The sequence below is a fragment of the Saccostrea echinata genome, unplaced genomic scaffold (assembly GCF_033153115.1).
Source record: "Saccostrea echinata isolate AGI-Se365-2 ecotype Australia unplaced genomic scaffold, CSIRO_AGI_Sech_v1 ptg000052l, whole genome shotgun sequence".
Lineage (NCBI taxonomy): Eukaryota > Metazoa > Mollusca > Bivalvia > Ostreida > Ostreidae > Saccostrea > Saccostrea echinata.
The window spans coordinates 7425673-7451317 of record NW_026889801.1 but is presented as its reverse complement, the minus strand read 5'-3'; the positions used below and the strand labels follow the sequence as shown (position 1 = coordinate 7451317).

The 25645-nt window shown below is 33.1% G+C and overlaps 1 protein-coding gene and 1 long non-coding RNA gene across 3 annotated transcripts in view; one reads left to right on the top strand and one right to left on the bottom strand.

Annotated features, from left to right (window-relative positions):
• Nucleotides 1–25645, top strand: part of LOC133204320 (multiple epidermal growth factor-like domains protein 10) — a 609956-nt gene that overhangs the window by 468462 nt on the left and 115849 nt on the right. The window lies entirely within an intron of this gene.
• LOC133204073 (uncharacterized) lies at nt 247–25263 on the bottom strand. Of its 2 annotated transcripts, XR_009723529.1 has the most exons (9): nt 25194–25263; nt 15916–15986; nt 14691–14748; nt 12959–13023; nt 11313–11523; nt 10248–10376; nt 7544–7608; nt 1149–1211; nt 247–524 (listed from the first exon to the last, which is right to left on the bottom strand). It is a non-coding gene; the product is annotated as an uncharacterized LOC133204073 (long non-coding RNA). The 2 variants fall into 2 exon arrangements; XR_009723528.1 differs by lacking the exons at nt 10248–10376; nt 11313–11523 and having other exon boundaries at nt 7544–7601; nt 12953–13023.

The following is a 25645-nucleotide window of genomic DNA, read 5'->3' as shown; positions in this document are numbered from 1 at the left end:
CTTTGTTAAAGGGTTATATCCAAATTTTAGGTACAAATGAAAGTCCTTTGGCCAAGGATACTCTGTAACAAATTTGACAAATAGGGATTCTACAGATATAGCCACTATTCAAAGAAGTTTAATGTGATGAGCAATTTGGTCCATTTTCAAAGCTTTCTTAAAGTAAAATTTCTCTAGGTCCTTCCCTTTAAAGTATTCATAAGCATTTTTGTTTCAAAGAGAGTTATCTATGAATATAACTCCAAATAAGATAATTTTTTTCTGAACAATAAGAACTTTATTTTGTATTGTATAATGAGTAATCAAGTCAATATTCACAGCTTTACGAAAAATAACAACAATTTGGTGACTAGTTCTTCCCCATGCGGTATTTAGAGGCAATTACGGATTGTTTTAGCTTGAACTCCTGATGCTCTTGTCTGTGAATGAACAGCAATGCCGATTGCAAGCAGCATCTTATCCTGGTCGCATGAAATGTCCCCATATTTTGGTCAGGTTCTTTGGTAATCCAAGCCGAAATCAAACTGCAAAAGATGATTTAAAAAAAAACTGAAAAAAGATATATCAAACATTCCGATAAAAATGACTCAATTTAACAACTGTGATTTCCCCCATTAAATGATGAATTAAAATCATATTTCAATGAACATCTTTGATGTATGTACAGTTGATCTGCATGACAAAAACGTATTATCTTGAAAACTGTTGCAGAAGTTATCAGAAAATGCAATTTTTTGCATAAAAATGAGTTCTTAAAAAGTTTACCAACTAAATTTAAAAAATGCGATTTCTTTTTTAAATGATGAAAAACCAAAATCCAAGTTCCATGTTCATCTCTATTGTATAGTGATTTCAATTTAAAAAAAAATAAAAACTTAAATCCCCTTTAATGGAAAACTCTTCAAAGAGAAAAACCGAAGGAGAAATTACCCTAAATGCAATATTATGCATCAAATTGACAACGTTCAACAGCTTGTATTTTTCTAAATGACCAAAAACCCAAATCAAGGTGCAATAAAAATCACTGACGTACACATAATTATTTGAAAAAATAAGTTCCCAATTTCATAAAATATGAAAGCTATCTAAACAAATGATGAAACTTACAAGCAATATTTGAATTAGAAATGAATAAGATCAATTGGTACCTTTCAAATAGACAGTCAAAATCAAGCATCATGCTTCTCTCTGATGTATATCATATACTGAATCTGCAATATTAAAAAAAATATCATAAAACTGTTGAAGCAGTTATCTAGAACAATAGGCCCAAGGGCCTTGAAATGCGCTTGTGATAAATTGTACAACCTATCACTTCTATTCGAAGCCTCTAAGTATCCTATATATTTAGATAAAGCCCTTAAATTCAAAAAGTAGGTCATTTTATATAAAACACTCTGAGAACCCAAGATGATTCTAAGTCAATTAGCACCTGATATAGGTCATGGTGACCTATTTATCATTTGTCATTTTCTGAGGACCCAAGATGCAGCAACTATCTAAAATTGATGATTCTAAGCCAAACTGTACCTGAAATATTTATATAAAGCCATAAAATTTCAAAAGTAGGTCAAAATGACATACTTTTCAGTTGACATACTCTGAGGACTCAAGATGCAACAACTGACAAAGTTTGATGATTCTAAGCCAATTGATACCTAAAAATATTTAATTATAACCATAAATTTCAACAGTACGTCACAGTGACCTACTTTTCAGTTGACATACTTTGAGGACCCAAGATGCATCAACTGACAAAGTTTTTTGATTCTAAGCCCATTGATACCTAACAATATTTAATCAAGTCACAGTGACCTACTTCTTAGTCGACGTACTCCTAACATCCAAGATACATTAACCAACAATTTTTGATGACTCTAAGTAAGTAAGTACACGAAATTATTCAAATATAGCCTTAAAATTCCAAGAGTAGGTCTGAGTGATCTACATATTCGACATACTCCAAGGACAAAAGATGCACCCACTTACAAAATTTGATAATTCTAAATCAATTACTACCTGACATATTTAAATAAAGCCATAAAATTTCAAAAATAGGTCACAGCGACCTACTTTTTAGTTGACTAACTCTGCGGACCGATGATGCATCAACTGACAAAGTTTGATGATTCAAAACCAAATAGTACCTGCAATTTAAATAAAGCCATACAATTTCAAAAGTAGATCACGGTGACCTTTTTTTCAGTTAACTTACTCCAAAGACCCAAGATGCATCAACTGAAAAAGTTTGATAATTCCAAACCAAATAGTACTCAAAATATTTAAATATAACAAAAAAATTTCTAAAGTAGGTCATGGTGACCTACTTTTCAGTTGACGTTTTTCGAGGACCAAAGATGAATCAACTTACAAAGTTTTATGATCATAGGCCTTGAAATGTCCAAAATATGCCTCTAAAACGCTTTGAAATTGAATGCCTGCAAAGTTCAAAAAGTAGGTCAAGGTGACCTACTTTTTCATAAATTTGTTTCATGGCGCCAAGCTGCATCATCTTACAAGATTAAGTGATTTTAAACCTCTCAGCATTCGAATTAATGAAATTCAATGTTTTTAAAAGATTACCCATAAAATTCAAAAAGTAGGTCAAGGTGACCTTCTTTTAGTTGACGTACTCCGATGACCCAAGATGCAACAACTTATAAAGATTAATCATCGTAGACCTTGCAGTAAGCAAAATATTAACATTTTAATAAAATGTAATTTTTGGTCAACTTTGAAGTGACCATGAGACCACGCCTTTGCCCCAGGGCGATTCCCCTTGCAAATTTTAATCTACAGCATACCCTAAACCTAATGTGTAAGTTTGGTGATAATCTGCCCAGTGGTTTTTTGAGAAGATTTTTAGCAACCAGTACTTTTGGTTTTATTAACCAAATTATCTCTCTTTGTTTAAGGGTCACAACCCTAGAATTAATAAAACCGGGAGTCTTTCGGTCATGGATACCTGTGACAAATTTGACAATAATTGGCAAAGGGGTTCTTGAGTTATGGCCCATATTCTAGAAAGTTTACGCACACCGCACAAATGGATATAGCATTAGCTCTTTGAGCCTTTGGCTCAGAAGTACAAATGTAAGCAATATAACACATCAAATGGATATATTTATCAACAGGTATTTTCTTATGATATCAATGATCAAAAATCAAAATCCAAGTACAATGTTCATATCTTATGTAAGCTCATTTGACTTTAATGTATGTTCATTAGACTTTAACAATAAAAACATATTATCCCTTTCATAGATTTCTTTTAGCAGTAAACAGAAAAAGGACAAATCTGCAGAAATGTTGTACCCTAAAAGTAATATTTTGCATCAAGTTGACTATGTTCAACAGCTTGTATCTTTTTCACAAATGACCAAAAATCAAACCAAGGTGCCATGCACATGTATCATGTAAAAATATTTGGGAAAATAAGTTCTTAGATTAAGAAGTGTTGGGCTGTCAGAACAAAAATATTGAACCCTATATACAAGAGGTGGCATAAAAATCAAGAATACCAACAACTCGTATTTTTGTCATAGAAGATTAAAAGCTATATCCAAACACTTTTCTTCCAAATGTACAACTGCTTTGCACAATAAAAAATTCCTATTTTTCTCTCCTAAATAATCAAAAATCTAGAATATAGGTACCATGTTAATTTATGACGGATAGATAATTGATCAACAATTGTAGGAGTACTCTGGAAAAAAGAATGTATATGTACAAGCAGGATGTACCCAAACCAATGTTGTATTCTCTTTTATTTTTCACAAAAATGACTGAAGTTCAATAATTGCTATCTGAACCATAATGATTAGAAGTCTAAATCCAAGTACTAAGCAAATACTAAATGTACGAACAAATTGATCTCCAAACCAAAACATCTTATTATGAAAACTATTGAGAAGTTATCCGAGTAAACAATGAACCCAGTATGCAATATTTTGCATCAAAATGACTGATTTTAAAAATCGGTACCTTTACAGATGATCAAAAATCGAAGTTGAAGCGTCATATTAATATCTGATGTATGTTTTTTTTTATTTTTAAAAAAAAATGATATCTTTAAAACTGTTGAAGGAGTTATTTAGAAAAATCATGTACACTTGTATGCAAAAAATAAAAAAAAAAAAAAAAAAAAAAAAAAAAAAAAATTAAATAAATAATTAAAAAAAAAAAAAAATTAAATGGTCAAATTTATCAACTGGTAGTTTTTTGTCAATGACCAAAATCAAAATCAAAGTACCATGTTCATCTCTATTGTATGTTCCTTAGACTTGAACAATTAGAAACCTATATTCCCTTTCATGGGATTTCTTTTAGCAGAAAATTGAAGGAGAAATTATCTGCAGAATTGTTGGACCCTAGAAATAATATTTTGCATCAATTTGACATGTTCAACAGTTTGTATCTTTTACATATGTGACCTAAAACCAAACCAAGGTGCCATGGGGGGATGTGCATATCACTGATATAAAAACATTCAGGAAAAAGTTCTTAGGTTTAGATATGTAGGAGCTATCTAGACAAACAGGAGGCCCAAGGGCCTTGAATCGCTCTACTAATAAACTGTACAACCTACGGTATCACTTCTATTTGATAATTCAAATCCGTATAGTACACCAAAAATATTAAATACAGCCATAAAATTTCAAAAGTAGGTCAGGGTGACCTACTTTTCAGTTGTCGTACTCCAAGGACCCAATATGCATCAACTGACAAAGTTTGATGATTCTAAGCAAATTGGTTTCTGAAATATATTATTAAAGCCATAAATTTTCAAAAGTAGGTAATGGTGACCTACTTTTCAGTCGACTTACTCGAAGACCCAAGATGCATCAACTGACAAAGTTTGATGATTCTAAGTCAATTAGTACCCGAAATATTTAATTAAAGCCATAAATTTTCAAAAGTAGGTCATGGTGACCTACTTTTCAGTTGACCTACTCCAAAGATCTAAGATGCATCAACTGACAAAGTTTGATGATTCTAAGCCAATTAGTACCTGAAATATTTAATTATAGTCATATAAATTGAAATGTAGATCACGGTGACCTACTTTTCAGTCGACCTACTGCGATGACCCAAGATACATCAACTTACAAAGTTTTATGATCATAGGCGTAAAAATGTCCAAATTATGCCTCTAAACCGCTTTGAAATCGCATACCTGCAAAGTTCAAAAAGTAGGTCACTGTGACCTACGTTTTAATACATATGTTTTATGGCCCCAAGATGCATCATCTTGCAAGATTTCATGATTCTGAACCTCTCAGTGATCAAATTATTGACCTGAATTGTTCTGTAAAAGATTAGCCATCAATTTCAAAAAGTAGGTCAAGGTGACCTACTTTTTAGTTGACGTACTTCGATGAACCAATATACATCAACTGACAGTTTGATGATCATAGGCCTTAAATTGTTCAAAATATGTCTCTAAATCATTTTGATAAAGAATGGCCGCAAAATTTAAAAAGTAGGCAACTGTGACTTACTTTTAAGTCAACATGAAATGAGGTCCTTAGATGCATCAACTGACAAGATTTGATGATCCTAGTCCTTATAGTAAGCAAAAATATCAACATTTTAATAAAATGTAATTTTTGGTCAACTTTGAAGTGACCTTGAGACCACGCCCTTTGCCCCAGGGTGATGCCTTGAACAACTTTTAATCTAAAACATATCCTCATCCTTTTGTGTAAGTTTGGTGAAAATCTGCCCAGTGGTTCTTGAGAAGAAGATTTCTTAGCAACCAGTATTTTTGTTTCTATTTTCCTAATTATCTCCCCTTGCTTAAGGGTCACAACCCTAGTTTTAGTATAATAGGGAGCCCTTGGGCCAAGGATACCCTGTGACAAATTGCACAATAATTGGCCAAGGGGTTCTTGAGTTATGGCCCATATTCTAAAAAGTTTACGCACACCGAACAAATGGCTATAGCATTAACTCTTTGAGCCTTTGGCTAAGAAGAGCTAATAAAGAGAACCCTGTATGCAATAGTTGGCATAAAAAATAGAATACCAACAACTAATATTCTTGTCATAAATGATCCAAAACAAAGTCCAAACACTCATCAACTCTCTTCCAAATGTACAACTGATTTGCACAATAGAAAAATCCTATCCCAAAAACTGTAGGATGCAATACCCTATAAGAAATATTTTGCACAAACATCTGGTATTTTCCCAGTCACTAATCAAAAATCAAAATCAATGTACTAAATATAGGATCTCCCATGATTTGTAGTTGGATATGACTTTTATCCAACGAGTTGTGTGTTTTTTATCCCAGAGCCTTGGCGAGGGGATAAAAACACACAACGAGTTGGATAAAAGTCATATCCAACTACAAATCATGGGAGATTCTTTTTATCCCATGTTTAATACTTCACAACCAATTTTTTTACACTGTTATATATAGGACTCCACTTTATTTTACTTCATCACTCTAACGCAAAAACCATTGTGACGTCACAACTGCACTTAACTGTGGGTTATGAAAAAAATATCCAATGAGTCATATCTACGGGATAAACATGGGATAAACATATCTCTTATATAAATATGTACAACTTCTCTGCACAACAAACTCCTTACTTTCAAAACTGTTGATGGGATTATCCAGACATATGATATGCCAAAATAAGCAATATTTGGCACCGAAACTGATGAAGTTCAACAACCGTTCATTTCCCAAAAATGATCTAAATTCAAAATCAGAGCACCATGCACATCTTTAATGAAAGTTTATAACCTCATCTGCAAAACAAACATCTTCTGATTTTGAAAACTGTTAGAGTGCTTATCCTAAAAAAACGATGTAAAAGCTACATTATACATACAAATGACTAAGTTCAACAACTGCTATTTTCCCTATAAATGATCTGAAATCAAAACTCAACTATCTTGTACATCATTAGTGTATGTACAATTGATCTGTATAAAAATACCTCTTATCCTTAACACTATAAGAGAAGAGAACTGGATAAATGATGAGCACTGTAATCAATATTTTGCATAAAATTCACCCAGTTCATCTGCTAATATCCCTCTCCTAAATGATCAAAACTCAAAATTTAGGTACCAAGTTCACTTTTCAGGGGATAGATAATTGATCCCCAATTGTAGGAGTACTCTGGAAAAATGAGCATGTTCAACCACTGCTATTTTCCCCCATCACACATTAAAATTCAAAATTAAAGTAACCAGTAGATCCTTAATACATGTAATGTACAAATTACCTGCAAAATATTAATTTCTTATTTTCAACAATTTAGCAAGATGTATCCAATCAAATGTTGTACTCTCTTATACTCTGTAGCACAAAAATGACTGAAGTTCAATAACTGCTATTTGAAGCATAAATGATCAGTAGTCTAAATCCAAGTACTACGCAAATACTTAATGTATGTACTTTTGATCTGCAAACCAAAAACTTCTTATTGTAAAAACTGGTGCAGAAGTCATCCGAACAAATTTTGAACCCCGTATGCAATATTTTGCAGAAAAATGAGGTGACTAATTTTAACAACTGGTACCTTTATAGATGATCAAAAATCAAAGTCGAAGCATCATATTCATTTCCGATGTACGTTTCTTTGATCTGCAAAATAAAAATAAATGATATCTTTAAAACTGTTGAAGGAGTTGTCTAGAAAAATCATGTACACTTGTAAGCAATATAACACAGTAAATGGCTAAATTTATCACATGGTATTTTCTTATCAATGACCAAAAATCAAACTCCAAGCATATTGGCATCTCTGCTGTATGTAAATTAGACTTGATCAATTAGAAACCCATTATCCCTTTCATGGGATTTCTTTTAGCAGAAAACTGAAGAAGGTATTGTCTACAGAACTGTTGTACCCTTAAAGTAATATTTTGCATCAAATTGACATGTTAACAGTTTGTATCTTTTTCATAAATGACCAAAAATCAAACCAAGGTGCCATGAATATCAATGATGTAAAAACATTCAGGAAAAAAGTCCTTAGGTTTAGATATGTAGGAGCTTTCTGGACAAATAAAATGAACCCTTTATGCAAGAGTTGACATAAAAATCAAAAATACCAACAACTAGTATATTTGGGTACAGCCCACTAATTGTTTTCCCATAGGTGGCAATGTTAATGTTTATTCACATAGCAATGTCCCTAATTTTTGTTCAGCATTGAGTGACCCCTCAAATCAAAGCACATCAAGTTGTCTTTCCTTGGTTAAAATCTCGAGGTGGCATGTCAGATTCGTTTTGCGGCAAAATGCGTCTGTCTGCGTTAACCTCTGAAAATGAAAGTGAAAGTAGGGGATTTCAAGACTTCTCACTGGTGTTACAATACATAAAATAATTCTGCTGATCTTGATAAATTACATCTGCCAAGCTTTTTTGCAAGGGAACATACTCCTTATCAACAAGTATGAGGCTCAGTTTAATACCTTATCACAGTTTTTTTTATTCAGGTCTGCAAATTAAAGAACTTGTAATTTTTTCTGCACTTCTTTCTTCTCCTACCGATTCTAAAAATAATTAGAGGTATGTATCCAATATGAAAAAGTATTTTCTGGATTTTACAACATTTAACATCATAAGTCATACTACAGACTATGTAGTGACATTATGCCAAATTTCAGGAAAATTCAATCATTAATAAAGATTTTACAGCATGCACAGTTCTATATGCAAAATTCTTTTAAAATGCTTCCATCTAGCCACAACTGCACCCAAATTTTAAGTCATCAGTTAGCCTATTAATGTACTTATACCATTTTTATTCTCTTTCATAACTTTAAATACATCAAGCAAAATCATGATCAAGCACTCATATGGGTCCATTTCTCTTATTTCAAAAAATCAATGCATTTTTGCACAAAATTTTATCATCCCTCACCATTGAATTCATTGTTTCTCCATGATTGACAAAAAAATTAAGTTTACAAATACCCCGAAAGTAGTAAAAATAGGAAGTACTGATTATTTCCTGTCCATTGATGTATCATTCAGGAAAATTGGTGTAGGAATAAAGAATTTATAAGCCTTTATATTCTTGTGTACATTCATCTGTTTCAAAGCAATTTTTACACCAATGCAAGTTCACTCATCTATGACGTCATAATGACATCATAATAATGGATTGCTTATTACACATGTAGTGTTACTTTTTCCGTGCTTTTAATAAAAGTTGAAATTAGAACTAAAATATTCATTATAACTATAAAATAATAAAAATACTTGCATGAGCAGATCAAATAAATAGTCAACAGAAAATGTTTTGTTTCCATGGTAATCAATTTGTAATTTGTAGGAAAATGAAAGAGAACTTTGAAAATTTTGAATTTCCTTACAAGTCGCTCATTCTGACTGACAAATATTTTAGGAATGACTCTAATTCTTGGCCAAATTATTCGAGTATAACCTGGTTTGGGTCAGTTTATGCTTTATAATCCGCTAAGCGGATTATAAAACAGGTTTGGGTCAGTTTACGCTTTATAATCCGCTAAGCGGATTATAAAACAGCGTAAACTGACCCAAACCAGCTTATACTCGAATAATTTGGCCAAGAATTAGAGTCATTCCTTATAATTTAATTTTAAAATCATTAAATAACTATGGGTGTAAAATTTCGTTACTTTTTATTAGTTCAAATTTGCCGCTCAATAATACAACCATAGTAATGGAAGTAACGGAAGTGATGGGAATTGAGGGGAGGAAAAAATTGATACATAGGCCTAGCAGCCATGTTGTTTGGTTACATGTGGTAAGATCAAATTATTGTTTGAAATTAAAGGTACATTTATTAAATCTGGAATTTTCCATGAATCCCGAGGACTGGGTATGAGAGGATTGTATGGATACAGATGATTCAGCTGGTTGTCAAGGGGGTGTGTCCCCATACCAAACCAGGTTATACAGAAATAATTTGTGTTCCTTTTTGGATATTAACCAATCAGAGGCTAGAATACAAACAAAATTAAATTATTAAAGAAATTTCAACTCTTATATATTTTTTAGTCTTAATATTTTATCATACACAACACTTTGAATGTAATTGTTTTGAAATTCTCTTTAAAATATATTACCTGTAAAATATATAGCATACATGTACAGATTAGTTTGATGGTCACTTTCGTAGCTCAAATATTCATTTAAAATCTACATTTACTAAGCTTTAATACCCCCCCCCCCCCCCCCACACACACACACACACATACACACACAAAGAAGCTTTAGAAAATTCAACTTACATATTAAAAGTACTGCCATCATTTTACATGTGAAAACTCAAGATGTGTTCAAATGAGTTTGTTTTTCCTGACTGATAGTTTTAAACACCATCTGCATGAACCTCGAAGTTGTCCTGTATCACCATGAACCTAAAAAAAAAAATCAATTTAAAAAATGGTGCAATAATTAATCAGCATCAAAAAGCACCTTAAATATTCACAGACAGACATCAAACACACACAATCCTACAACATTCCCTTATGCCCTTAATTTGATATCAATTGAAAATTATGAATTGGCACTGATTAGTAACAGCATTGTTAAATTACATGTAAATTAATAATACAGGTAAAAAGCATGTAACTGACAATAATTATACATTAGACAAATACATGTAATCCAGTTAATAAAATATATATTAAAAAAAAAATGTTAATGTGCATGTTCATGCACACACTGCTTAACTTCTACACAACTGTAGCCTGACCGACTTCTTTGAAAGAATGCACATGTATGTCCTCGTTCATCTATTTCTATTCCATGAAAATAAAAGTTTTCATTTACAAACATTGTAATAAGGCATTGAAACCTCTTTTTTCTTTACCTCTTTCATAAAATGACAAATGCATATCACCTACATACTGCAAGACTCTGCATTAGGTAGCACTAAGCAGTTTTGATAACTTACTGTTATTCTACTTTCACTTTGACCTTGAAGTTCACTAAATACCGATTCCGACCTCATTTCTGAATTTTTGTGTATTGATGATAAACAATAGTGGTGGATTTACTTCTAAAATAATTGTTCCTTTTCTAAATTTCTATTCATGGCTCTGATTTACTAAATTGTATAAAATTGATACATTTAATTTACATGCTACATGTGTACACAATGGGAGATATGAGCATAAGCTGCATGTTCCTAAAGGGGGGGGGGGGGGGGGGGGGGAGGGAGTGGGTATTAACAAATCGATTTGTTTCAAAATATGTATAAACAAATTAAAATTTGCTTCTTTCATAAATATAAACAATTGGAAGTGATAGTAAACAAAACAAAGTAAAGATCTATGAGAATTTTCTCTTACCAATAGGCTTCACATATTGGGTACAGCCCACTAATTGTTTTCCCATAGGTGGCAATGTTAATGCTTATTCACATAGCAATGTCCCTAATTTTCGTTCAGCATTGAGTGACCCCTCAAATCAAAGCACATCAAGTTGTCTTTCCTTGGTTAAAATCTCGAGGTGGCATGTCAGATTTGTTTTCCGGCAAAATGCGTCTGTCTGCGTTAACCTCTGAAAATGAAAGGGGATTTCAAGACTTCTCACTGGTGTTATAATACACAAAAATAATTCTGCTGATCTTCTTGATAAATTACATCTGCCAAGCTTTTTTGCAAGGGAACATACTCCTTATCAACAAGTATGAGGCTCAGTTTAATACCTTATCACAGTTTTTTTTATTCAGGTCTGCAAATTAAAGAACTTGTAATTTTTTCTGCACTACTTTCTTCTCCTACCGATTCTAAAAATAATTAGAGGTATGTACCCATTTGTCATAAGTGATCCAAAACAAAGTCCAAACACTCATCAACTCTCTTCCAAATGTACAACTGATTTGCACATTAAAAAAATCCTATCCCAAAAACTGTAGGATGCAATACCCTATAAGAAATATTTTGCACAAACATCTGGTATTTTCCCAGTCACTAATCAAAAATCAATATCAATGTACTAAACATATCTCTTACATAAACATGTACAACTTCTCTGCACAACAAACTCCGTACTTTCAAAACTGTTGATGGGATTATCCAGACATATGATATGCCAAAATAAGCAATATTTGGCACCGAAACTGATGAAGTTCAACAACCGTTCATTTCCCAAAAATGATCTAAATTCAAAATCAGAGCACCATGCATACTTTAATGAAAGTTTATAACCTCATCTGCAAAACAAACATCTTCTGATTTTGAAAACTGTTAGAGTGCTTATCCTGAAAAAAGATGTAAAAGCTACATTATACATACAAATGACTAAGTTCAACAACTGCTATTTTCCCTATAGATGATCTGAAATCAAAACTCAACTATCTTGTACATCATTAGTGTATGTACTATTGATCTGTAAAAAAAAAAAAACCCTTATCCTGAACACAAAAAGAGAAGAGAACTGGATAAATGATGAGCACTGTAATCAATATTTTGCATAAAATTCACCCAGTTCATCTGCTAATATCCCTCTCCTAAATGATCAAAACTCAAAATTTAGATACCAAGTTCATTTTTCAGGGATAGATAATTGATCCCCAATTGTAAGAGTACTCTGGAAAAATGAACATGTTCAACCACTGCTATTTTCCCCCATCACACATTAAAATTCAAAATTAAAGTATTCAGTACATCCTTAATACATGTAATGTACAAATTACCTGCAAAATATTAATTTCTTATTTTCAACAATTTAGCAAGATGTATCCAAACAAATGTTGTACTCTCTTATATTCTGCTGCACAAAAATGACTGAAGTTCAATAACTGCTAATTGAACCATAAATGATCAGTAGTCTAAATCCAAGTACTGCGCAAATACTTAATGTTTGTACTTTTGATCTGCAAACCAAAAACTTCTTATTGTAAAAACTGGTGCAGAAGTTATCCGAGCAAATGATAAACCCAGTATGCAATATTTTGCATAAAAATGACGTGACTAATTTTAACAACTGGTACCTTTATAGATGATCAAAAATCAAAGTCGAAGCATCATATTCATTTCCGATGTACGTTTCTTTGATCTGCAAAATAAAAATAAATGATATCTTTAAAACTGTTGAAGGAGTTGTCTGGAAAAATCATGTACACTTGTAAGCAATATAACACATTCAATGGCTAAATTTATCAACTGGTATTTTCCTATCAATGACCAAAAATCAAACTCCAGGTATATTGGCATCTCTATTGTATGTTCATTAGACTTGATCAATTAGAAACCTATATCCCCTTTCATGGATTTCTTTTAGCAGAAAACTGAAGAAGGTATTGTCTGCAGAAATGTTGTACCCTTAAAGTAATATTTTACATCAAACTGACATGTTCAACAGTTTGTATCTTTTTCATAAATGACCAAAAACCACACCAAGGTGCCATGAATATCAATGATGTAAAAACATTCAGGAAGAAAGTCCTTAGGTTTAGATATGTAGGAGCTTCCTGGACAAATAAAATGAACCCTTTATGCAAGAGTTGACATAAAAATCAAGAATACCAACAACTAGTATATTTGTCATAAATGATCCAAAACAAAGTCCAAACACTTATCAACTCTCTTCCAAATGTACAACTGATTTGCACAATAGAAAAATCCTATCCCAAAAACTGAAGGATGCAATACCCTATAAGAAATATTCTGCACAAACATCTGGTATTTTCCCAGTCACTAATCAAAAATCAAAATCAATGTACTAAACATATCTCTTATATAAATATGTACAATTTCTCTGCACAACAAACTCCTTACTTTGAAAACTGTTGATGGGATTATCCAGACATATGATATGCCAAAATAAGCAATATTTGGCACCGAAACTGATGAAGTTCAACAACTGTTCATTTCCCAAAAATGATCTAAATTCAAAATCAGAGCACCATGCACATATTTAATGAAAGTTAATAACCTCATCTACAAAACAAAAAACATCTTCTGATTTTGAAAACTGTTAGAGTGCTTATCCTGAAAAACGATGTAAAAGCTACATTATACATACAAAGGATTAAGTTCAACAACTGCTATTTTCCCTATAAATGATCTGAAATCAAAACTCAACTATCTTGTACATCATTAGTGTATGTACTATTGATCTGTAAAAAAAAACCCCCTCTTATCCTGAACACAGTAAGAGAAGAGAACTGGATAAATGATGAGCACTGTAATCAATACTTTGCATAAAATTCACCCAGTTCATCTGCTAATATCCCTCTCCTAAATAATCAAAACTCAAAATTTAGGTACCAAGTTCGTTTTTCAGGGATAAATAATTGATCCCCAATTGTAGGAGTACTCTGGAAAAATGAACATGTTCAACCACTGCTATTTTACCCCATCACACATCAAAATTCAAAATTAAAGTACTCAGTACATCCTTAATACATGTAATGTACAAATTACCTGCAAAATATTAATTTCTTATTTTCAACAATTTAGCAAGATGTATCCAAACAAATGTTGTACTCTCTTATATTCTGCAGCACAAAAATGACTGAAGTTCAATAACTGCTAATTGAACCATAAATGATCAGTAGTCTAAATCCAAGTACTACGCAAATACTTAATGTATGTACTTTTGATCTGCAAACCAAAAACTTCTTATTGTAAAAACTGGTGCAGAAGTTATCCGAACAAATGTTGAACCCCGTATGCAATATTTTGCATAAAAATGATGTGACTAATTTTAACAACTGGTACCTTTATAGATGATCAAAAATCAAAGTCGAAGCATCATATTCATTTCCGATGTACGTTTCTTTGATCTGCAAAATAAAAATAAATGATATCTTTAAAACTGTTGAAGGAGTTGTCTGGAAAAATCATGTACACTTGTAAGCAATATAACACATTCAATGGCTAAATTTATCAACTGGTATTTTCCTATCAATGACCAAAAATCAAACTCCAGGTATATTGGCATCTCTATTGTATGTTCATTAGACTTGATCAATTAGAAACCTATATCCCCTTTCATGGATTTCTTTTAGCAGAAAACTGAAGAAGGTATTGTCTGCAGAAATGTTGTACCCTTAAAGTAATATTTTACATCAAACTGACATGTTCAACAGTTTGTATCTTTTTCATAAATGACCAAAAACCACACCAAGGTGCCATGAATATCAATGATGTAAAAACATTCAGGAAGAAAGTCCTTAGGTTTAGATATGTAGGAGCTTCCTGGACAAATAAAATGAACCCTTTATGCAAGAATTGACATAAAAATCAAGAATACCAACAACTAGTATATTTGTCATAAATGATCCAAAACAAAGTCCAAACACTTATCAACTCTCTTCCAAATGTACAACTGATTTGCACAATAGAAAAATCCTATCCCAAAAACTGTAGGATGCAATACCCTATAAGAAATATTCTGCACAAACATCTGGTATTTTCCCAGCCACTAATCAAAAATCAAAATCAATGTACTAAACATATCTCTTATATAAATATGTACAATTTCTCTGCACAACAAACTCCTTACTTTCAAAACTGTTGATGGGATTATCCAGACATATGATATGCCAAAATAAGCAATATTTGGCACCGAAACTGATGAAGTTCAACAACTGTTCATTTCCCAAAAATGATCTAAATTCAAAATCAGAGCAGAGCACCATGTACAAATTACCTGCAAAATATTAATTTCTTATTTTCAACAATTTAGCAAGATGTATCCAAACAAATGTTGTACTCTCTTATATTCTGCAGCACAAAAATGACTGAAGTTCAATAACTGCTAATTGAACCATAAATGATCAGTAGTCTAAATCCAAGTACTACGCAAATACTTAATGTATGTACTTTTGATCTGCAAACCAAAAACTTCTTATTGTAAAAACTGGTGCAGAAGTTATCCGAACAAATGTTGAACCCAGTATGCAATATTTTGCATAAAAATGATGTGACTAATTTTAACAACTGGTACCTTTATAGATGATCAAAAATCAAAGTCGAAGCATCATATTCATTTCCGATGTACGTTTCTTTGATCTGCAAAATAAAAATAAATGATATCTTTAAAACTGTTGAAGGAGTTGTCTGGAAAAATCATGTACACTTGTAAGCAATATAACACATTCAATGGCTAAATTTATCAACTGGTATTTTCCTATCAATGACCAAAAAACAAACTCCAGGTATATTGGCATCTCTATTGTATGTTCATTAGACTTGATCAATTAGAAACTTATATTCCCTTTGATGGGATTTCTTTTAGCAGAAAACCGAAGAAGGTATTGTCTGCAGAAATGTTGTACCCTTAAGGTAATATTTTGCATCAAATTGACATGTTCAACCAGTGATTGGGAAGGCCATCAAGTCAATGGGACTATGGCACAACTGTCAAAGTATTTAATGGGCCATTTTGAAAATGAATGGGCCATCTCTATATTCTAAGAACAAGAAGCCCAAGGGCCTTAACGGTCACCTGCGTATAATACAACAATTTAGAGGATCCCTAGAGTATAAAATGAACTGAAAGGTGAAACTTTGTTGCCCAAAAGCAAGAAAAATAGGGTGATCGGGATCAACAAAATAATTAGTTTAGTATTCATAAACAGTTCATAAATTAGGTTCAAATCTGTTCCCAATTTATCACTATCACCATACAGTATATTAACAAACTATCAGTACTACTGTACTACTTTAATTCCTTGTGGAGATCTCTTACATTGGCCTCTCTTGGTCTTTGATGAACATTTAATAAAACAAGTTATTTTTGTCCCATTTTTATTTATCTATTACTTACAAGTCTACTGATCATTTAAACTATAAAAGTACTTTTTGTATTATACAATAAAAAATCTTGCATAATTCTCTTATTCTATTAACCTTTCAAATACTTTATTTACAGTGATTAATCATCAAAAGTAAATGGCAAAGGAAAATAACTCCTCTCAGTAGAATACAAATTAAAAGAGCCCAGGCAAGGACCAGAACACTTGACCAAATAGTCCAGATGTTCAAAAATCTGGTAAAAATACCCTTGCTTATTAAAACTTTTACTCTTTTTGCCTCTGATATGCCCAGGTGCAGAGAAGATTTTTGAAGAAATAATGCATTTTTACTACAGATTCACTTAATTATCAATAGAGCCCCCCCCCACCCCCACCAAGAAATGCCAGAGCCCCTGACCATGGGACCAGAAGTTTGCTCATCATAAGTTATCACTTTCTTTATCTGCTTCACACTAAGGAGCAGACAGGATTATTTAATAGAATTAATGCATTTTCACTATATTATCAAGAGCCCCACCCTTAAACCAGCACATCTGACCCAGGGGTCATGCAATTCACTACTCTGGAAAAAGCACTCTTGCTCATCATAACTATACACTTAGCTTCTTTGCTTTTTAACCAGAAGCAGAAAAGAATATTTTAAAAGAAATTTTGCTTTTTCACTACATAATCAATAGAGCCCCCCCCCCCCTCTTTTCACCAGAACCCTTGACCCTGGGGCAATGAAATTCACAATTTTGGAAGAGGTATCCTTGCGTATCATAACAATGTACATAGTTTGTTTAAAAAATACCCAGGGGCAGAGAAGAAGATTTTAAAAGAAATAATTCACCTTTACTATAGGATCTATATAGCCCCGCCCTAGCACCAGAATCCCTGTCCCTGGGGCCTTGAATTTCACTATTTTGGAAGAGGCATCCTTGCTTATCATAACTATATACTTAGTTTGTTTAAATAATACCCAGGAGCAGAAAAAGAAGAATTAATGTATTTTCACTATATAATAAATAGAGCCCCGACCTAGCAACAGAACCCCTGACCCTGGGGCCATGAATTTCACAGTTTTGGTAGAATCACTCTTGCTTATCATAACTATGTATTTAATTTGTTTCAATAATACCCAGGAGTAGAGAAGAAGATTTTCAAAGAAATAATGCACTTTCACTATATGATCTATATAGCCTGGCCCTAGCAACAGAACCCCTGACCTTGGGGCCTTGAATTTCACAATTTTGGTAGAGTCACCCTTGCTTATCATAACTATGTATTCAATTTGTTTCAATAATACCCAGGAGTAGAGAAGAAGATTTTCAAAGAAATAATGCTTTTTCACTATATGATCTATATAGCCCAAACCCTAGCACCAGAACCCCTGACCCTGGGGCCTTGAATTTCATAATTTTGGTAGAATCACCCTTGCATATCATAACTATGTATTCAATTTGTCTCAATAATACCCAGGAGCAGAGAAGAAGATTTTCAAAGAAATAATCCACTTTCACATTATGATCTATATATCCCCACCCTAGCACTAGAACCCCTGACCCTGGGGCCATGAATTTCATAATTTTGGTAGTCACCCTTGCTTATCATGACTATGTATTCAATTTGTTTCAATAATACCCAGGAGTAGAGAAGAAGATTTTCAAAGAAATAATGCACTTTCACTATATGATCTATATATCCCCACCCTAGCACTAGAACCCCTGACCCTGGGGCCATGAATTTCAAAATTTTGGTAGAGTCACCCTTGCATATCATAACTATGTATTCAATTTGTTTCAATAATATCCAGGAGTAGAGAAGAAGATTTTCAAAGAAATAATGCACTTTCACTATATGATCTATATAGCCCCACCCTAGCACTAGAACCCCTGACCCTGGGGCCTTGAATTTCACAATTTTGGTAGAGTCACCCTTGCTTATCATAACTATGTATTCAATTTGTTTCAATAATACCCAGGAGTAGAGAAGAAGATTTTCAAAGAAATAATGCACTTTCACTATATGATATATATAGCCCCGCCCTAGCACCAGAACCCCTGACCCTGGGGCCATGAATTTCACAATTTTGGTAGAGGGCTTAATGCTTATTACAATCATGCCAACAGTTTGACTGCTTGATGTCCAGGAGTAAAGAAGAAGATTTTTAAAGATTGCATTAATTTTGGTGGTTTTAGCCCCACCCCTCAGGTTCCAGGGGGGCAGGGACCATGAAATTCATAATTTTTGTTCCCCTTTACCCATAGATGCTATATGCTAAAATTGGTTGAAATTGGTTGAGCGGTTTCAGAGAAGAAGCTGAAAATGTTCAAATGTCAACGCACGACGCACGATGGACGACGGACGACGCACGCCGACGGACAAAAACGGATAGCAATAGGTCACCTGAGTGACTCAGGTGACCTAAAAAAAACAAAATGACAAACGTCAAATACGAAAATGAACACGTTTCTTCCTTAACCAAATTTTACTTTTCAGGTATACTGTGTAGCACATTTAACATTGTTTAAAGGAACCCGCAAACAATATATTTTTCTTGTATTTTGGATCAATAACGTCGAAATTTCAATTGAACATTGGAAATGAGTGAGGTAATGTACTTTGTTGTCCTATATAAGCGCTTCATGTAACAGGAAGCAGTTTTTGCTGGGTTTTAACCAATGAGATTTGTTGTACAGTATTAAAATGACTGTATTTAAAACGGAAGTAAAACAAACCAGAAAGTCGTATGCGAAATATTTCCAACTAACATCGCTAAAATTTGAATGCGCACCTTGGCGCCACCAATGGTTTACTTAATGTGCAAATTTTCACTTCAATGTGACTATGGCACGTGGCGCAAGCCTTTCCCAATCACTGTTCAACAGTTTGTATCTTTTTCATAAATGACCAAAAACCAAAGCAAGGTGCCATGAATATCAATGATGTAAAAACATTCAGGAAAAAAGTCCTTAGGTTTAGATATGTAGGAGCTTCCTGGACAAATAAAATGAACCCTTTATGCAAGAGTTAACATAAAAATCAAAAATACCAACAACTAGTATATTTGTCATAAGTGATCCAAAACAAAGTCCAAACACTTATCAACTCTCTTCCAAATGTACAACTGATTTGCACCATAAAAAAATCCTATCTCAGAAACTGTAGGATGCAATACCCTATAAGAAATATTTTGCACAAACATCTGGTATTTTCCCAGCCACTAATCAAAAATCAAAATCAATGTACTAAACATATCTCTTATATAAATATGTACAATTTCTCTGCACAACAAACTCCTTACTTTGAAAACTGTTGATGGGATTATCCAGACATATGATATGCCAAATTAAGCAATATTTGGCATCGAAACTGATAAAGTTCAACAACCGTTCATTTCCCAAAAATGATCTATATTCAAAATCAGAGCACCATGCACATCTTTAATGAAAGTTTATAACCTCATCTGCAAAACAAACATCTTCTGATTTTGAAAACTGTTAGAGTGCTTATCCTGAAAAATGATGTAAACCTACATTATACATACAAGTGACTAAGTTCAACAACTGCTATATTCCCTATAAATGATCTGAAATCAAAACTCAACTATCTTGTACATCATTGGTGTATGTACAATCAATCTGCAAAAAAACTAGAAATATGTCCATAGGACATGAATGCCCTGCTGAGGGTATATTAGTAATGCAACTTGAAAATTTGTATTAGTGTATGAAATCTGATGAGAATATCTTGAAGTTTCTTTAAAATTGAAATCTTCTAAAAGTTGGATATAGATAACAAATTATCAACAAATTATGTATAAGTCATAAGCGTACATAAATATATTTTAAATGGTTTCTTTAAAATTAAGCAAAATGCAAATTTAAGAAAAGTGAGGTCAAGGTAAAACAAATTTGATGCAGTTGAATAGCTCTCATCAGTATGTATCAGCATACGAAGTTTGATAATACTATCCTGAATGGTTTCTTTAAAACTGAGCTAAACACTAATTTGAGAAAAGTAAGGTCAAAGTGAAAGGAAAGGTCAAGGTCAAAAAATGATGATGCAGTTGAATAGCTCTCATTACTATGTATTAGGATATGAAGTTTGAAATATCTTGAATGGTTTCTTTAAAACTGAGCTAAACACTTATTTAAGAAAAAATGATGTCAAGGTCAAAAGAAAGGTCAAGGTAAAAAAATGTGGATGCAGTTGAATAGCTCTCATCAGTATGTTTCAGCATATGAAGTTTGATAACACTATCCTGAATGGTTTCTTTAAAACTGAGCTAAACACTAATTTAAGAAAAGTGAGGTCAAGGTGGTCAAAGGAAAGGTAAAAAAAAACCAGAAATCTCTGATGAGACTGTAGCTCTACTGGTCTGTTTGTATAACAAAAGAAAAGTAGCACTTGGATTTGAAACATTGCAACATGCAACAATAAATATAATTATGTATCTTAATGTAGTCTACTTTTGTGACAAGTTATATTGAAATCAAATGAAAACTAGGAGTAGTAGCGTTTTGAAAGTATTTCACGGAAATTTCTATTTTTAGTAACCATGACAACACCATTCACCCAAATAAAAAAAAACAGAAATACATATTATGTATCGTAGTGTATTCTAACTGTGTGCCAAATTAGATTGAAATCAGACCAAAATTGTAGGAGGAGTAACGTTTTAAAGGAATTTCAAAGAAATTTCTATTTTTAGTAACCATGGCAACACCGTCCATCGAAATCAAAAACCGATGCACTAAATTATGTACCTTAGTGTAGTCTACTTGTGTGCCAAGTTATATTGAAATCGGACCAAAACTGTAGGAGGAGTAGCGTTTTAAAGGAATTTCACAGAAATTTCTATTTTTAGTAACCATGGCAACACCGTTCATCGAAATCAAAAACCGATGCAATATATTATGTATCTTAGTGTAGTCTACTTGTGTGCCAAGTTATATTGAAATCGGACCAAAACTGTAGGAGGAGTAACGTTTTAAAGGAATTTCACAGAAATTTCTATTTTTAGTAACCATGGCAACACCGTCCATCGAAATCAAAAACCGATGCACTAAATTATGTATCTTAGTGTAGTCTACTTGTGTGCCAAGTTATATTGAAATCGGACCAAAACTGTAGGAGGAGTAGCGTTTTAAAGGAATTTCACAGAAATTTCTATTTTTAGTAACCAAGGCAACACCGTCCATCGAAATCAAAAACCGATGCACTAAATTATGTATCTTAGTGTAGTCTACTTGTGTGCCAAGTTATATTGAAATCGGACCAAAACTGTAGGAGGAGTAGTGTTTTAAAGGAATTTCACAGAAATTTCTATTTTTAGTAACCATGGCAACACCGTCCATCGAAATCAAAAACCGATGCACTAAATTATGTATCTTAGTGTAGTCTACTTGTGTGCCAAGTTATATTGAAATCGGACCAAAACTGTAGGAGGAGTAGCGTTTTGAAAAATTGTTTACAGACAGACGGACAGACAGACAGACAGACAGACAGACGGACGGACGACGGACACCTTACTATCGCATAAGCTCTTCTGGTCTCTGACCAGTAGAGCTAAAAATGTTGATGCAGTTGAATATCTCCTATCAGGATATATCAGCATAAGAAGTTTGAAAACACTGTCCTGAATGGTTTCTTTAAAACTACTTCACACTAATTTAAGAAAAGTGAGGTCAAGGTCAAAGGAAAGGTCAAGGTCAAAAAATGTTGATGCAGTTGAACAGCTTTCATCAGTATGTATCAGATATAAAATACCTTCAATGGTATCTTTAAAAATAAGCTAAACACTACTTTAGGAAAAGTGAGGTCAAGGTCAAAGGAAAGGTCAAGGTCAAAAAAATGTTGATGCAGTTCCATAGCATTCATCAATATCCATCAGCATATGAAGTTTGATTAAAATATCTTAGATAATTTCTTTGAAATTGAGCTTTGAACTGACCTAAATGCAAAGCACGATGGAAGGACAAACAGAAGGACAGGAGGATGGAAGGACAGAAGATGAACATGACAAACACTAGGAGTACTCTGGAAGATAGAACATGTTCAACCTCTGCTATTTTCCCCCATCAAACATCAAAATTCAAAATCAGAGTACTCAGTAGATCCTTAATACATGTATATATATAATTTACCTGCAAAATATTAATTTCTTATTTTCAACAATTTACATGTAGCAAGATGTATCCAAACAATGTTGTACTCTCTTATATTCTGCAGCACAAAAATGACTGAAGTTCAATAACTTAACAATAACAATAACCATAATTGATCAAAGTCTAAATCCAAGTACCAAGTATCAAACTACATGCTTCCATGTCAATATAACAAATGGCTTTGTTGTACTTGAGATTTTTTTTTTTTAATTTTCCCATATATTCCTTTGTAAAAATTTGATCTCCCATTGTGGCTCCTCCCTATCCCATGGGTCATCATTTGAACAAACTTAAATCTACACTACCTGAGGATGCTTCCATATCAATATGACTAAACATAGCTTTTCTGTTCTTGAGAAGCATTTCTTTTTTCTATATGTTCTTATGTAACTTTCAATCCCCCACTGTGGCTCCACCCTCCCCCAGGGGGTCATCATTTGAACAAAATTGAATCTACACTACCTGAGGATGCTTCCATATCAAAATGCTAAACATGATTTTCTGTTCTTGAGAAGAAGATATTCTCCTATATGTTCTATGTAAAATTTTCGATCCCCCATTGTGGCCCAACCCTATCCCCGGGGGGTTATCATTTTAACAAACTTGAATTTACACTACCTGAGGATGATTCCGTATCACAATGAATAATCATAGCTTTGCAGTTCTTCTTCAGAAGATATTTTCCCATATATTTCTATGTAAGACTTTGACCCTCCATTGTGGGCCCCACCCTTCCCCCGGGGTTCATTTTTTGAACAAAATAGAATCTACACAATAAGGATGCTTCCACATAAATATGACCAATCAGGGCTTTGTTGTTCCTGACAAGATTTTTAAAATTTTTCCTATATATTTCTATGTAAAACTTTAATCCTCCATTGTGGACCCACCCCACTCCGAGGGGTCATGATGTGAACAAACTTGAATCTTCACTGCCTAAGGATGCTTCCATATAAATATGACCAATAAGGGCTTTGCTGTTCTTGAGAAAATTTTTAAAGATTTTTCCTATATATTTCTATGTAACTTTGATCCTCCATTGTGGCCCCATCCTACCCCCGGGGGTCATGATTTGAACAAATTTGAATCTACACTACCTGAGGATGCTTCCATATAAATATGACTCATTTTGGCTTTGCTGTTCTAGAGAAGAAGATTTTTAAAGATTTTTCCTATATATATATATATATATATATATATATATGAAACTTGGATCCTTCATTGTTGTGGTCCCGCCCTACCCTGGGGGTCATGATTTGAACAAACTTGAATCTTCACTACCTGAGGATGTTTCCACATGAGTTTTTTCTTTCCTGGCCCTGTGGTTCTTGAGAAGAAGATTTTTAAAAGGTGCTATTTATTTTTCACTAATTCTTAATTATCTCCCCTTGAAAGAGGGCATGGCCTTTCATTTGGACAAACTTTAACCCCCTTCACCCAAGGATGCTTTGTAGCAAGTTTGGTTGAAATTGGCCCAGTGGTTCTAGAGAAGAAGTCGAAAATGTGAAAGTTTACAGACAGAGGGAGGGATGGACAGACGGGCTACATACAAAATGTGATCAGAAAAGCTCACTTGAATTTTGAGCTCAGGTGAGCTAAAAACGATGTAAAAGCTACATTATACATACAAATGACTAAGTTCAACAACTGCTATTTTCCCTATAAATGATCTGAAATCAAAACTCAACTATCTTGTATATCATTGTATGTACAATTAACCTGCAAAAAAAGTCTTTATCCTGAATACTACAAGAGAGGAGAACTGGATAAATGATGAGAACTGTAATCAATACTTTGCATAAAATTCACCCAGTTCATCTGCTAATATACCTCTCCTAAATGATCAAAACTCAAAATTTAAGTACCAAGTTCATTTTTCAGGGATAGATAATTGATCCCCAATTGTAGGAGTACTCTGGAAGATAGAACATGTTCAACCTCTGCTATTTTCCCCCATCAAACATCAGAATTCAAAATTATTCAGTGGACCCTTAATATATGTAATGTACAATTTACCTGCAAAATGTTAATTTCTTATTTTCAATAATTTAGCAAGATGTATCCAAACAAATGTTGTACTCTCTCATATTTTGCATAAAAATGACCGAAGTTTAATAACTGCTATTTGAACCATAGATGACCAGAAATCTAAAGCCAAGTACTACACAAATACTTAATGTATGTTCTATTGAACTGCAAACCAAAAACTTCTCATTGTAAAAACTGTTGGAGAAGTTAGCCAAATAAATGAAGAACCCAGTATGCAATATTTTGCATAATAATGATGTGATAATTTTAACAACTGGTACCTTTATAGATGATCAAAAATCAAAGTCGAAGCATCATATTCATCTCTGATGAACATTTCTTTGATCTACAAAATAAAAAAAATTAAGTGCCCCGCCACAGCATGATACGCCCGTCAAATATTGTTCAATTCTCATAAACAGTTTAGAGTGCAAGAAAATCATGTCAACCTTGATGCAAGGATTTCAATGATTTTTCCATTCCTTTTAATAATTGTTTATACATCTCCTGTGGTGTAGGCTATTAATTATAACAAATATTACATTGATATAGATCCTCAACTGGTTGTGTTAGAGCTTGACAAATGTCCATCTGCACCCCCCCCCCCCCAGCTTTCAGATTTGTGAGACATGATGCTCTGAATTAGTTGATATTTTCAAAATATTAAATAACAAGATGTGTTTGTGAAACACTGATGCCCCCGTATGGCAGCTTATGGCGAAGGTTAAAGTTT